Source organism: Amblyomma americanum, chromosome 1 (assembly GCF_052857255.1).
Source record: "Amblyomma americanum isolate KBUSLIRL-KWMA chromosome 1, ASM5285725v1, whole genome shotgun sequence".
Lineage (NCBI taxonomy): Eukaryota > Metazoa > Arthropoda > Arachnida > Ixodida > Ixodidae > Amblyomma > Amblyomma americanum.
In genome coordinates, this window is record NC_135497.1 from 349,933,158 (window position 1) to 349,948,985 (window position 15,828).

General features: G+C 47.3%; 1 pseudogene across 1 annotated transcript in view; it reads right to left on the reverse strand.

Annotated features, from left to right (window-relative positions):
* Positions 1-10,216: 10,216 nt before the first annotated feature.
* LOC144121584 (lysosomal alpha-mannosidase-like) overlaps positions 10,217-15,828 on the reverse strand; it is a 96,534-nt pseudogene continuing 90,922 nt past the window's right edge. Inside the window, exons 15-16 of the transcript XR_013312645.1 lie at positions 15,449-15,774; positions 10,217-10,235 (exon numbers count right to left, since the gene is read on the reverse strand). The product of XR_013312645.1 is annotated as a lysosomal alpha-mannosidase-like (transcript). The remainder of the gene's footprint in view (positions 10,236-15,448; positions 15,775-15,828) is intronic.

Here is a 15,828-nt window from a genome sequence, read left to right on the forward strand (position 1 = left end):
ATTCGAGCCACCATCCTTCCGTTCCGCAGCCGAGCGTGCTAACAACTACGCTACATCCTGCCAACGCATATGTAGTTCTCCTTGTCTAGGATGCTGGAGAGGGTTTGTGGAAACGCGTCGAATCAGACGGATGCCTCCCAAACGCCCTCCCGTGTCTCCAGCATTTAAGATTCAGAGAAAATTGTGTACTTAGTCAATATCTTAACCGCACATCAGTGACACAGCAGCAACACCGTGCTAAAGGCATTCGCCTCACCGCACTTAAGGTCAACAAAGCCCCCCCCCCCCCCCCCCCCCTGAATCTTTTCTTAATAAGAGAAAATTTTAAAAAATCAAGTAGCAGCAACCTATATGACGTCGACAGCGGCCGACGGCTGCCGTATTCTTCCCTAGGCGGTTCGCCGTCACTTGTTTGCGTTTTGGAGATAGACCAATTTGTACTAGCTTTGCAAGAGTAAAAGGAAAGCTTGGCGCGGAAGAGGCTGCCGACGCTCCACAGTAGTTAGCCAGGCTACAAACCCGCAAGGAACGTCGCGTCACTTGGCGAGAACCCTACTGAAAAGACCATCGCCGCGAGCGCTATTCGTAAAGTCGTACGCCACCCGGAAAGCTATAGTGACTGCACCAAATGCGCCATTTCCCTTATTCTTTATAGCGACTGCATCCCGTGTGGACCGTCCTATATAATCGCAAGGAACGAAGAAATGGCCAGCGACGGCAAGCGACGAATAAACTCGCAGAGAAAGACTCGGGGAGCAATCGCGGTTGGCGGGATCCTCCGGGAGAAACACACGCAATGACGCAATTTTTGCCAGCTCTCTTTCTCCGCTCTTCGTTCTCCTCAGTGCAGACCGTCTCCGCTCGCTGGGATGACGCGGAGTATGTGCGGCTGGTGAATTTTATTCGCGCTGCTGTCTAAATAATCTCGAAGAAATCTGCCAAATCCTTGATAATGTGATGGTTCGTTTTCGATTGTCTTGCGTTTTTCACTTATTCTGTAACCGTTTCGAGTTCTGTTTGATTAAAAAAAAGGTATCAAATAATTTTTCAAACAGTACCGGGCTGCTGTCACGGAAGAAAACTGCTTTCAAGAGGTCGAACATTTCGTTTCGCTAAAGAGAACGGCCTGCTATTGTACTTTCATGCGTTTGTCGCGCTGCTGTGGATCACGGGTGTATTGCAGTCGCCAAGCATTCATTGGAAAACGAATTCATTATGATTTTTGACAGCTTTTCTTCTCAGCTCTTTGACAGTCTTTTATGCTAATAAGGAGTTCAGCGCGTGTTTCCTTGTATTAATGAATAAAACTGTGGCGTTAGAGAGAATGAACCGAGCTTACTTTATTGTGCCTTCTAATGACGTCATGAAATTCGGCGTGCGAGGTAAAACGCAGCAGCTGCATAAGTCCATAGAGCACCCATAGAATGTACCCACATTTACGGAAGTACACATGTTTTTAACTCCTCACCACTCCCGCACGCCATCAGCCTGTGGAACGATTTTCCGGACTACATCGCCCTGCAGCTCAATCACCGAACATCTAATTCGCGAACATCTACTTCGTTGATAATGCTTATCACGTGATTTCTGTCCTCATGATTAATATAACAGTGTTTTCAGCTCATTGAGGCTGTTTCTTGGTTGGGTTCTGTTTACTCGCGTATACGTGCGATATGTTTTTTTCCCCCCGCATATACAATATTTTGTAGCTTTCCCCCATTGCGTTGTCTTCTATGAAGCGCAGCTGTTGCCTTGTACTTATATCACTTCTCGTGAACTGCGATATTTTGTAACCTCAGCTCACTAGTTTTGGGTCTGTTTTGCTGTACTTTCCATCATGCTTTTGATTTCTAAGCTTTTTTTACGCCGGCTTTTGTATTTGATTCCTTTTATACAATGCCTCTTTGAGGCCCGCAAGTTATATGTGAATAAATGGCCATAAAAAATATATTTATCTTTTTTATGCCTACTATTCAGTAAGCTTTGGCTATGCGACGTTAACAACTGCTCGAGAATAGACATTCGAAGCAGTTCGCTGAGCCCTGGTTTGCGCAGCAAGCGAACGGGAGCCGCGTGCACGCCTTCTACTCGACCCCCGCCTGCTACCTGAACTCGCTGCACGACAGCGGTGTGCGGTGGCCAGAGTTCTCGGACGACTTCTTCCCGTACGCCGACCAGGAGCACGCCTACTGGACCGGCTACTACACCAGCAGGCCCAACTTCAAGTACTTCCGCGCGCCAAGCCAACGGCATTCTCCAGGCACGTGCACGCGCGCCGAGTCGCTTTTGTGCCGCGTCCTGTACGTGTGTGCACAAGATAATACGAGTGACCCGCGGCTGGCATGGGCAGCTCACACAAGGAACTAGCCAATCAAGCAGTAATTGCTTGTTAGCATCCGCATGGTCGAAGCCGATCGGCTAGACGAAACCTTATCAAGGATTTTCCCCTGAACACGTTGTGCTAACATCGTTACCACTTTGGGCTCATCGATTAAGGCTCGTAATCTGTAGCCAATCTGTGGCCTTCGCTCCCCTTACCGAAAATATGGTTGGCTACTATACACACATGCACACGCATGGTGCAATGTCTTCTCTCCCTTAATTGCTGTCTGCGGGTCGGATGCATACTAGCTACAGCAATCCGTCCAGGAAAGGAACTACGGGCGACGCCGCTTACTCCATGTGTTGAGAGATTTGGTGACAATTTGTTGACAGAATTATTCACGGAGTTTAATGCCTATACCGCTTTTGTGACCGTGGCTAACCTCTACGGCGCATTTGCGCACTATCTGTCATGGCTTATAAACAAAAAAAAATGAATTAGGGAGGCGAGAGCGCGTAAAGGCGAAAGGAGACAGCTGATATCTGCTGGTCTTGTGAGTGTCCTTTATTCTTAAGCTAACACGCGCGGTCTCAGAAACGCACGCACGGTTAGTCAGGTGGAGCTTTTTTTCCTTCCTATTGTTACTTAATTGCACCTGCAAACTCCGAGATAATCCTGTGTTCCATTAATTGTCCGGCATTGCCGCTGTTCCATCGTGACTTTTTAATGTGTTTTTACCAAGTGCAACCTGCACGCAGCATTACTACATTGCGCTTCGCATGTCCTGTCACCTTCCCTACCTGAACAGGCGTGCAAGCAGCTCAAGGTCATCGGGCAGCTCGATGTTTCTGCGGATGTGGACACTCTCGGTGAGCAGTGGTCGTCCTTCTCCGTGAGCGCAGGTTCCGTCGTCAGAGCAGGCACAAAACATTCCAGACCGAAGGGTTGGAATCTGCGTGGCACCCTCTGATATGTGCGGTGCTGTTCATTTTCACACGCAACGCGTGCAGTGCAGCCTTTGGGCGACGGAATATCTTTCAGTCCAGGGCCGGGTCACCGTGGCTGGTGCCATAGAGATGGCCTCTTAGAGCTTAACACTCATTTCCAGTGACCATTCCATGGATTCCTGGTCACATGGGTATTCGCTGCAATAAGCTGGCTCAACAGCTTGCCTGCGGTACTATACAACCGGGCGCAAGGGACCCTATGGACGAGCCCACCGTCGGTGCGCGCAGTCAGGGCTTACAAACTCACTGTCCACGAATACTACACGCAGCAAAGATTCGACTTAGCTAATTTACCAGCACAACACCCAGCCTTATCGATCCGTGAAGCTCGCATCCTTCGCCGAATAGAACTTAATCTGCTTCGCACACCAGCCACACTTTATTTGCACCGGTACACTTCCACAGTTCAGTGCTCAAACTGTGCACACATACGCAGATATAGAACACTGCCTTACACAGTGCTACTCGGCCTTCTAGTCCCTTTTCAATTCTTTCTCCACACCCCACTGTGGCCCATCTGATTCGCCTCCCGGGACTTGACCCTGCAACGCGCCCTCGTCACCTTGGCCCAGGAGCTTTTAAATGACTGACATAAAGGCTGTTTTGATAACGTGTCACACCACCACCACCACCATGTACCACATGTTTTAAGGCGGCAAGAAATTAATGGGGCTTAGAAATTACTATGACGTAGAAAGTGCAAAGATAAGTGCTTTCGATTTTCAGAAAATCTTCATACTCCAGTGCTCTTCTGACCACTGAAGTGGCGTTTTCGACGTTTTCCGCGCCCAGTGTATATTCCAACCGTATAGTGATGCTTTTAATAGTGATTGTAGGTGTATGATCGTTTAGGTCAGCAACCACTATGCTATTTTTATCGCCATTTGAAGCAGCACTGCTGGCTCATTATTTTAGAAGTGCTTTACCGCGTATCACTAACGTTTTATGGGAGTGTTTTACGTCCCTTCCAGCTAATGGCCACAAAAATTTCACAAATATCAAGAAATGAAAGGACAAGCGATAATCGTATTCCTCTTAAACTATATGCCGATTTTTTGGGTGAAATATGTTAGAATGCTGACAATTTCTTGCTCTCGCGTCCCTATGCAGCAAGGTCCGTGGCTGTATTGCAGCACCATGACGCAATATCGTAAGTACGCATTCATTTTTCACATGCAACAAAAAACGTTTTCCAATTCAATTGCACAAGCACTTGGCTGCGCAGGATGCACCCGAGCTCGAAATATTGCTCCATTGCAGTTTCTGTGGATTATTACGTAACTATTTTATATTAGAAACTAAAAGGAGCCAAACACGCGGTAGGAGTTAATCACACGCTGCTTTTTTAGCGTCTAGGCGGAATGAACGCCATATGGCCAGTGTTTCTATGTCTATCCCCTTGGTTGCCCAATTTCGCTCAGGGAATTTACGCGAAAAAAAGTCAGAAAATGGTACCACCGGCGGCCAAGTAGCCTTAAGGGAAAGATTGAATCCACATCGACTCTTGTAGCAGCTACCGATTATGTGAAATATGAACACACATGCGGGAGGACAAATGGAGCTTTGGTTAGGCTAACTGCACCAAATGAATGATCTAGAGATATATGAAAAAACCAACTGACGTGTCTGTAATTAGCCGGCAGTTCGATGGATTCCTATTTTCTCGTGGCGCGTCGTGGCACGTGCAACGCAACGCGATAACTGAGGCGAGGGCGAATGACGGGCTGACTGCGGTCGCCGTCCTTCTGGCGCAGCTCGTGCCGGTGCAGCGGAAGGTGCTCCGCATCCCGGAGCGGAAGGCAACCGCCGCGACGACGGAGATTGTCTTTCCGATGCACCTGCCACCCTTGACCGTCACCACCTACCAGCTGCGCAAGTACGAAAGTAAGTTGGGTGTTCGCCCTCTGCGGCTCTCTCTCTCTCTGCTATAAATTCTGGTTGCTAATTAATTAGGATGACCGCCGTCAGCAAGGGCTCCTGCTGTTCAAACAGTGTCCGTATTTTTTCGCCCATATAGCGCGCCCTGGGCCGCTTCGATAGAGTAAGCGACAAGCCAATGCACCCATTACCAGAGATCGCTAGGTCAACTCACGACATTTATCGAAAGGTTCATTACGCGCAGGCATTGCAGTGAAGTATTTTTAATTTAAGGCTGCTTGAATGCGCACCAAGCGTTATTTGTTTATAGTTCCTGGCGCTTTCCGGCATGGCAGCCTGCAATTTAAACGTACTCCAATGACATAAAAGAGCCTCCGCGGTGGCTCAGTGGTTATGCTGCCAGGCTCCTGACCCGAAAGACGCCGGTTCGATTCCGCCCACAGTGGTTTCTTTTCGATGGAGGCGAAATGTTGGAGGCTCGTATACTGAGCGGTGTAAGTGCACGTTAAAGAAATTCAGGTAGTCGAAATTATCCGCAGCACTTCACTACAGCGTTCCTCATAACCTCAGTGGCTTTGGGTCTTTAACCCCAAAGAGCCTAAGCCAAAAGGCGGTATTTTACGGGGGTTCTTATCACGATTCATTCGTTCTTCTGTAACCAGCGGTCAGCATCGCCTCTCACAACGGCCTGCGAACAACAAAAAATGAATGGGAGAAAGGCGCATCACAGAATACAGCCACTAAGCACTCTGCCGCCATGTTTGGAGCTGCGCGTGCTCGAAGAGCAGATTTGTTGCTGTAGAGAAAGCGTCGCTATCATAGCTTAATTTTTGCTCACACTTATCGAGGCTTGATTACGTATGTATTTTATGAGTCTTCTGCTAGCACTTATCGCCACATTTTCCACAGCAAGCGTTAGTTTCTCGTAAATTACGTTTTGTTTTAGCACATTACGTGTCACGCTCGGTCGCGTTGATATTGAACAGCTTCAAAATTTATATGCCGTTCTAGGAATTGGCTTTTAGCTGTGCTTTCTACTACGACGACGACATTGCTTTTTCTTTTTTTTTGTCATGCAGGTTTCACGCTCCGTGACAGTGAAAGTAGCGCTGTGTTCGACGGTGGAAGCGAAGCGCCGGCGATAGACAATGGCGTAAGTCCATAATTTTTTGGCATATTTGTGTATTGCAGGACATCTCCCTTTACTGCTATTTGCCACCGTTCCGTGGCGGACCCCGCATATGTCTATCAGAGCACGATTTTGGCGACGAATCATGCCAGAACTCAAGGATTCAAGACACTTTAAAAATTGCTGTGATGACTCCGATTTGCTTTGTGAATCACACGGAAAGCATTTTCCGGATCGTTTAAGTTACGAAAATATTAGTGCACAGATACATTGCGGTGAAACGGAGAGCATCTTTTGCCCCACTTTACGTGTCATTCTGTTGCTAAACCACATGATCAGTTTCATGTGAGGGAACTGTGTCAACTTCGTAACTAACGTTTTGTCAGATGCTTGCATCCTCCAAGACATACTTCACGTTAATGAAAGGAGCATGGACGTATTAATGGCTCCTCCAAAATTACTGTGCGTGGTCGGCTTTGATTTCTCGAAAAATGCAGCTCCTGCGCCACTAAGCAGCAGTTAATGCGTTACATAGCATTCCAGGTTGTTACTTTTCATTTAGTGATGGAGTTTCTCATAAATAGTGCGTTATTTTGTTGGTATACACAGACGACACAATACAAGGAGAGGGGGAATCAGAAAAGCTAAAACATTAGGTCGCACAGCCGTCATTAGTGCAAGAGGCAGTGCTAGAAACCGTCTTCCTAATACACAATAAACTTCAGACGAAGTAGGGAGAGAGAGAGAGAGAGAGAGAGAGAGAGTGTGTGTGTGTGTGTGTGTGTGTGTGTGTGTGTGTGTGTGTGTGTGTGTGTGTGTGTGTGTGTGTGTGTGTGTGTGTGTGTGTGTGTGTGTGTGTGTGTGTGTGTGTGTGTGTGTGTGTGTGTGTGTGTGTGTGTGTGTGTGTGTGTGTGTGTGTGTGTGTGTGTGTGTGTGTGTGTGTGTGTGTGTGTGTGTGTGTGTGTGTGTGTGTGTGTGTGTGTGTGTGTGTGTGTGTGTGTGTGTGTGTGTGTGTGTGTGTGTGTGTGTGTGTGTGTGTGTGTGTGTGTGTGTGTGTGTGTGTGTGTGTGTGTGTGTGTGTGTGTGTGTGTGTGTGTGTGTGTGTGTGTGTGTGTGTGTGTGTGTGTGTGTGTGTGTGTGTGTGTGTGTGTGTGTGTGTGTGTGTGTGTGTGTGTGTGTGTGTGTGTGTGTGTGTGTGTGTGTGTGTGTGTGTGTGTGTGTGTGTGTGTGTGTGTGTGTGTGTGTGTGTGTGTGTGTGTGTGTGTGTGTGTGTGTGTGTGTGTGTGTGTGTGTGTGTGTGTGTGTGTGTGTGTGTGTGTGTGTGTGTGTGTGTGTGTGTGTGTGTGTGTGTGTGTGTGTGTGTGTGTGTGTGTGTGTGTGTGTGTGTGTGTGTGTGTGTGTGTGTGTGTGTGTGTGTGTGTGTGTGTGTGTGTGTGTGTGTGTGTGTGTGTGTGTGTGTGTGTGTGTGTGTGTGTGTGTGTGTGTGTGTGTGTGTGTGTGTGTGTGTGTGTGTGTGTGGTGTGTGTGTGTGTGTGTGTGTGTGTGTGTGTGTGTGTGTGTGTGTGTGTGTGTGTGTGTGTGTGTGTGTGTGTGTGTGTGTGTGTGTGTGTGTGTGTGTGTGTGTGTGTGTGTGTGTGTGTGTGTGTGTGTGTGTGTGTGTGTGTGTGTGTGTGTGTGTGTGTGTGTGTGTGTGTGTGTGTGTGTGTGTGTGTGTGTGTGTGTGTGTGTGTGTGTGTGTGTGTGTGTGTGTGTGTGTGTGTGTGTGTGTGTGTGTGTGTGTGTGTGTGTGTGTGTGTGTGTGTGTGTGTGTGTGTGTGTGTGTGTGTGTGTGTGTGTGTGTGTGTGTGTGTGTGTGTGTGTGTGTGTGTGTGTGTGTGTGTGTGTGTGTGTGTGTGTGTGTGTGTGTGTGTGTGTGTGTGTGTGTGTGTGTGTGTGTGTGTGTGTGTGTGTGTGTGTGTGTGTGTGTGTGTGTGTGTGTGTGTGTGTGTGTGTGTGTGTGTGTGTGTGTGTGTGTGTGTGTGTGTGTGTGTGTGTGTGTGTGTGTGTGTGTGTGTGTGTGTGTGTGTGTGTGTGTGTGTGTGTGTGTGTGTGTGTGTGTGTGTGTGTGTGTGTGTGTGTGTGTGTGTGTGTGTACGCGCGTGTTGCAAATTTTGCGCAGATGTGTGAACAGAGCTATAGTGTCACTAACGCGGCAGGACCACGCGTTTAAACGAGTGTGGTTGTATCAATTTGATATTCCTATCTGATTCCACCAATTTCGTAAGACTAAAGCTCTGAAATGCTCGCAGTGGCACGCACATGAACTATGTCCCGAAGCATGACAAGGTTTAGATTCAGCCTGCAGGCGTGCCTGCTGCTGTTGTTGCTGCCGATGTTCTTAATGAGGGCTCTTTATTTTGTTTAGCGGAAACTGTCTCAGTTTGTACGTAGCACTTTTGGACAAACGATTGTTGATGTGTAGTGGCCCTGGGAAAGTATTTCGCTTAACTACCCAACGGGAAAATGACTCGTGCATGTTTGTGAAGTATTGAATAGAGTTCACTCTTCTACCGCTAAATACTTGGAACCAAATACTTGGGACGCGTATTGAGTCTCTGTTAAAATTTAGGTCAATCAGATGAAGCCTTAAAAAAAACGCACTGTCACCGGAAACAACTGTAGTTCTCAGCCACGTGTAAACAGCAATCTATCTTTCCCCAACAATTTTCAATAGTGTAGCCCTGAAACCTGAAAGATTTTCAGGTCGCCCTTTTTGTTCATTTGACATATTTACGAAACCTGCCACCGGAATTTTAACTCCAGCATACCTTTATCAAGATTAACCACATTCCTGACGGCAGGTTTTGTCGGGTCCTGTTCGGTCGCGGCCTTCCAGCAATTCAGGAGGCGTTTGTGAACACAATCTTTGCGGGCTTAGATGGCCAACCAAAATAAAGTCCTGATCACCCCATTCCTGAAGCCGGCTCATTTATTGAAAAAGAAAGAAAATTTAACTTGGCAACAGTCTTGATTTTGTTCTGTTTCTTTGTTTTAGCTACGTAATGGTCGGCCTGCAGGCAGTTTTCGTGTTTTTTTATAGACGTGGCTAAGCATTCTTAGTCCATAAATCTAGTCAGAAAAAAATTGTCATTTTAGACCAACCACTGTATCTTCACGCATCCCATTGTTACCAGTGTAATTGAAAGCTATGCAAATGGAGAGAACAGTTCTCTATCTGGGCATCCACTTTGACCAACACCTCACATGGAGCGACCACATCGTCTACCTCTCTAGAAAGATAAGGGCCATTGCGGCTATGATGTATCACCTTCGTGGCAAATCTCCGCTTCATCTTAGACGATTGATCTATACAGCATTTGTAGAACCTGTTTTAAAGTACGGCATTACTGTATATGGTAACTGCCCCAAACACAAGAAAGAAGCATAAAATGTTATCCTAAAAAGAATAGTGAACACTATATCTTACTCCACCAGACTACACTCTGTTGACATGAAAGGGAAATACGATGAGTTAGGCATCCTTCAGATTCGTGAACTCTTCCACTTTGTTGTGTTAACGTGGTATTATTATTCAAATGAACATAAGACTCCCGTAAAAAATATGGCACCTTGAGAAGAACGGAACGTTTTGTTAAGCCACGGGTATATACAAACTATGGTAAAAAGACTCGCAATTATTATGTACCAGCTGTATTTAATAAAATTCCCAATGATCTATGTATTGCTAATAACAAGCGTGGGATGATGAAGGACATAAAGAATTGGTGTGCAAATGTATTGCCTTGTGTATAGCCTGAGTTGTTTCATATGTGTTATTTTGTTTTCAGACTTTTTCGTGTTAGCATGACTTTTTTAGAAAACAAATGTATTCATACAGAGTTACTTCTCCACCTGCTGCCTGATCAGCCCACAAGCAAAATGTACTTAGGCCGATCAGAATGTATGAACATGTATGCATGCAGACGAATAAATTTTGATTTGATTTGAGTTTGAGACTCGCGACGTAGTCGAAGCGATCTAGACGCGCGCTGTAAGCATTAAAGGTTACAGGTAGAAGAAATCGAGAAGGTACCGGGGGAAACAGCCGGAAGATGGAAGTTGTTTTTAGATTTCTAATTTAACAACTCGTAGTTTTTGCCGAAGTACGACATTCTCGACAGGCAAAAAGTAAGCTGTAAACAGATGGCAGAAAGGCTGCCGTGCGTTGTCGTGTCTTCTCGACAGTCGCCGGTTGGGACATTTGAAATTCTGGAAATTTGAAATTCTAATACAACTGTGGCGCAAACAGCGGCGTATACTTGCTACAATTCTTCGAATATGGGCAGGGTTTTTCAACTTAGCCGTTAGTAATTCCACAGAAGTATAGTCACCGGCATTGATGCAGAAGACAGCCGACATTGCTAACTGCTTAAACTCGGTGTTCTCTTGAACTGACTACTTCTGAATCAAAGGGAAAAAAATCAAGCAGTGAAAAAAGAATCAAGATGTTGCTCTTTTATTTCCAGCTGCCAGCACTAAGAGAACTTCGTTCTGACAGGCATCCGAATGATGCCCTGGCCATGTCAATGAACGAGGCTTATTGTGTTCAGAGGCAGACCCAGCATTGACACACAAAAGATATTGGGCAAGACTTTCCATAAATATCCGCCAACATGGCCAGAGTTGAGGAAAGTGCATGTGTTGGTCTCTGAGTTGAAAGCAGTTACTCGGGGACAACTGAGTCATTCTGTATTCAGGATGCCTTGCTCAAGCAAGCTTGCGATCGTGTTGCAGGTTTTCGCTGTGCGCCTTGTGCCTCTGGACATTTGCGCAATGCAGGGTGAAATTTGATTGGCCGCCTTTTGCGACTGCTTTCAAAGCCTGTTTTATTTGTCTTCAGGCAAAAGGGTGACAAAAGAATGGTATAAAAGAAGTATACAGTTTTGTAAGCACTGCTTCCTTTGTAAGCACTTTCAATATTTGCTCCTCCTTTCGTTGACCGTCAAAGTGTGCACGAGAAGTTGTATCCTGTACAGGCTAACGCCATTTGACGAGTAACATGGCGGCACTGGTGAAAACCAGATGACTCTCTTGGCTTTTGCAGTGCTGTTTGCTGTTTTTCTTGCACAGAACGCTTTTGATGACCACTCTAGCGGGGCTAAATGCATGCGTTTCGTGCCTGCTCTCGTCTGCATTTCGGCGGAAAGCCACCCGAACGCCGAGTCTTTATCGAACGTATACAGCCCAGTGCACGTGACCGAAGCTCACGTATACGACTTTGCTGCCGCTCTCGTACGGCACTCATCGCATAAGGAGACCTCAGGTAGTTTAGAAGAACTTCTAGTTGGGCTAGTACCGGGCTTCAAAGAGACCTCAGGAAAGGGGACAACTCTCTTTTCTCCACCGCGCTTCCCTGCTGCGGCCTTGACAACGCATGCAGCAAGCCCTACACTTTCGACAAAGGCGTAAGTGGCCCTGTAGAAGCCTTGCGAGCGTGTCTTGGACTTGAATCCCATGAAGCTTGTGCTACTGTTGTAAAAACAACGACGTGCCATATGTTGGTCATAACGAAATCAGCAGTTCCCTGCAGCTGTTTTCTGACGAGTTATTTGGCACTTTTAATAGCTAAATGGTCATAACTGTAAACATACCGATCTGATTTTTAACGCAACCCCGCATCGTGGTAGCGAAGTAACGAAACTGTCGCACGTAAAGTACTCAGTTTTGATGGCACACAGAAACAATCGAAAAGTCGTGAGACAAAAGTGTTGATATCAGGTCAAGCCTGGTACTATATGACTGGGCTTTTGTATCGAGTAGCTCTGTCTATTTTCTGTAAACCAGCGCAATACCTAAGAGTGCGTGCAATGAATGGAAGCGCCGTTGAGGAGGGTCCGTGAAGGCGAACGCCATTTGTAAACGACAGTGTACACACACACGCCATGACTTCATTTTCCCAAGTCTTGCGTAGTACAAGTGGGCAAAAAAGTCCGGACAGCACCTTTGAGTGCGGCTGCGTTCTTCACGCAGGCACTGTGCGGATTGCGCTTGTTTGCAGGCCCTTGTGCAGTTGAGTCACTGCATGCTGTTGGTGAGAGCGCTCCGAGGGCCAACACTGGGGACCTTGTTCCATAACACCGCGCGCAGTGTGCGAGTGGCATGTAACACCGACTGGTTCTCTGCTTATCTAACAGATGTTGCCCATTGTTCGCGGCGAAGAGAGGGAGCATTGTGTGTGTTGGGCGCCCTATTCCTGTTAGGACGGAACGGTAAATCGTGTGTGGTTTGAAAAAAAAAAGGAGAAAAAAACAGAAACGATTGTGAAATAAAATATTGTTTGTTAACCGCGGGGACCTCTTGTCTTCATTCTCCTTTCGCCCTACCATCGGAAGCTGGGATTTTTCACCATTTTTCTTCCTCGCCGCGAAAGGACGATCTATGTATGGAACGATGCGGACGACTAGCATTAGCCTTGAAGGCAAAGCCTAAGGCGTCGAGCTCGGGGCTCAAATTGTGTATGCTCTGAGCTAGCATACGGCGGCTGGTTTTTTGTCAGTGTACCTCGCGCCCATATGGCCTGCATTTCGGGCTATTCGCGCGCACCGGCGCTTGCAGACGCGATACGCTATAGACAAACACCGACCTCTGACGTGAAGAAGATGCGGTGGCGCTGCGGAAACTGCGTACCTAATCTGTTAACTCTCTTTCCTTTCTTCTCTTACTACACTCATTACCACATTCATGCGCAAAACTCCAATGTCTGTGCTAGACCTGCCTATACCATTGTTCACTAAGAGCAAAAATATTCATTCAACATTAAGGTTGGCGACTTTAAGCGCACGCAGCATATGAGAATCTCTCTACCTTTCCTCTTCCAGCGTTGGACAATCTCACACCCTTGGAAAATGACGTCATTAGAAGAGGTAGTGTCAATGCAGTGGTGCTTGCAAGACGCGCGGGCAGTATAATATACCTGTGTTCTGGCCTATCGCTTCTAGAACTTATTTTTCGGACTTATTGATAACAATGTGCAAACATGAAAAGAAGTTTAAAAGAATATTGAACTGAGAACTCTACGCTAGATTAAGTACAACACATCCGGCAGTTCCCGTGCGGTCTCTTCTGCTTCGTGCTCTGGATAAATATATGTTCTTGAACCTGATTTCTCGGAAATCTCCTAGAGGTGCTAGAACCTGGTAAAACTTGGTTTAACCCGAAAATTAAGGGCATTAGAAATAGGTATGTAAGGTTTAGCTGCCCAATGTTAGAACTCTTACTCTGGCGCCAAAACGCGCACCAAACTGTCTACGGCTTCTTATTTTAGTAAAAGCGCACTCCTGACGCCGACAAACTACGCCAATCGGTTATACAATCCTGCGCACAGCAGGATCTCTGCTGCACGCTGTGGTAAACTGTAGGGGCCTCACTGCACAGTGGTATCGGCGAGCCGGTGCTCATGCCTCAGCAAACATCCGCGCCAGCGTCTTACTGCAATGCGGATGCGACTATATATTCTTTTTTTTTCTTATTTCTCATTTTTTGTTGACGCGGCAAAGCACCGCTGCGTGGTTTGAGGCTATGAATGGATTTCAACTTCCTGGGACTACTTTATGTGCACTGAAATCACAGTGCGCGGAATTTTTTTCGCATTTTCCTTCCATTGAAATGCAGCAACGTGCGACGTGAATCGACCCCTTGATTCCTTGCTCAGCGTCGGCGCCGGAAATACCTCCTAGGTGGGGATTGGTGGGGGCCAATGACTAACTGCGCACTGGAGCGACTTGCGGATTAATCTACGCCGCTGCTGTACCCGCCATTGGCGGCGGGGCTCCTTTCTGCGAAGGCTGCAGCGCCCCTTCTGTCCACACGCTATTGTTCCTACATTGCCCCCGCAGTAAGTTCCCGTCGCCGCTGAACAGGACGATTAGCAAGGACAGGGGACAATTGAAAGGCTTTATGCACGATCTCTCCACACCTCCGTCTGGAGACACCAGTTCGTACGCCCTCGTGTGTTTGGTCGCCCGCTCCTGTGTACGCCGCGCGACAACGCCGGTAGACGAGACGCTGACGCGAAGCTGAGCAAACGCTTCCTTCTTAAGTGACATCAAACGCTGTCGCGTTAGGGTTCCTAAGGGTTGGTCAAGAGTTTGCAAAACTTCCGTGCACTATTGCGCTTCAATCATCCCCGGCTGCCCCACAATGTGAACTTATTCCGTTTTGAGCGGCACGAACCGTGTTCCGGAAACGTCATTTTAACGTATACCACTAGCATGAATCGCCCTGTAAGGGAGTAAGAAAGGAGTGAATGGGGTTCTATATAACTCCCTATTACAGCAGAGTATGCTGCCCTATCCTAGGTGCAGATTTCGGAGTACGGAATGCTACGCTGTTGGCAACGGAGGCATATTCCCACCTGAAGCCACAGTAACTTGTTGCAGTTAACATTGGAAGGGAACTTTTAACCGTGGCAGCAGAGGTATTCAGCTTAGGATCAGAGGATATTGAAAACTCCATGGGTTAAAACCATGGCAACTGCAAGAACTTCGCATGTAGTGAAGACGGGATCTGCTTCTGTTGCCAACCGTAAGTATTTCATATTTTAGTTATGGAAATCTGCCCCATGGCATGAACAGCATACCCGGCTCCTATTAGGTAGCGTGATAGGGGACCTATAACTCCTTTTGACTCCCTTATAGATTAACTCGTGTTCAGAATCTTTATTTTTGGCTCAAAAAGAATAAGCTTTGTCCCTGTGTGCCAGCACAGTTCCAAGTGTCTGCGCTCGTTGAACTCTACCAGTGGTTTCACGGAAGCCCGCCACTAATCATTTAAACGGTTTTTTTGGCAAACAGACGCTTTTTGCGGCGTTCTAATGCCAGTGTTTAAGCACACCGGGAACCATACTAATCATGGTAACTAGAGAAGCGATTAGCTAAATTCTAATTGTCATCTTTTCAACTGTTACAGACAGACCCCTGGTTCCAGAGATTTGTGGCTAGCCATTAGTACTAGCCTTGTTAGTTTTTAGATTTAGTATAGTTCAACGAGATCAGGTTCTTGCGACTGTACTCGCACGCAAGACAAGGTTTTTTTTTCTTTCTTTCGAGCGAGCGACAGTAACCAAAACCGCACTTAAGCCTTCCTCGGGTAGGTTTTATTCCTTCAGATGTCAAGTGAGTCATGTACACGCATTTGAAGATGGAAGACTGGAGCGGGGAAGTGATGCGGCCCTTAGCGCGCCTTTGGCACGAGCGTTGCATAGTGGTCCTGATGCTCCCGTCCGCCAGGCGCACCCTGTAGCCCTCCTGGTCGCGTAATAAGCCGGAGCCGCCGAGCACCGTGTTCGCGGCTGAGGTCTGCGTCTGGCGCCACCGCAAGCGCCGCATCTCGTCCAGCAGCATGTGGCCAGTCAGGGTCGCCTCTCGCACGTCCTCCAAATGGTTGCGCTTGAGCAGGCGCTGAAACGGTCAAGCACCGTGGGCGGCATGGAACCAGTCACGTGGCCGCCCACA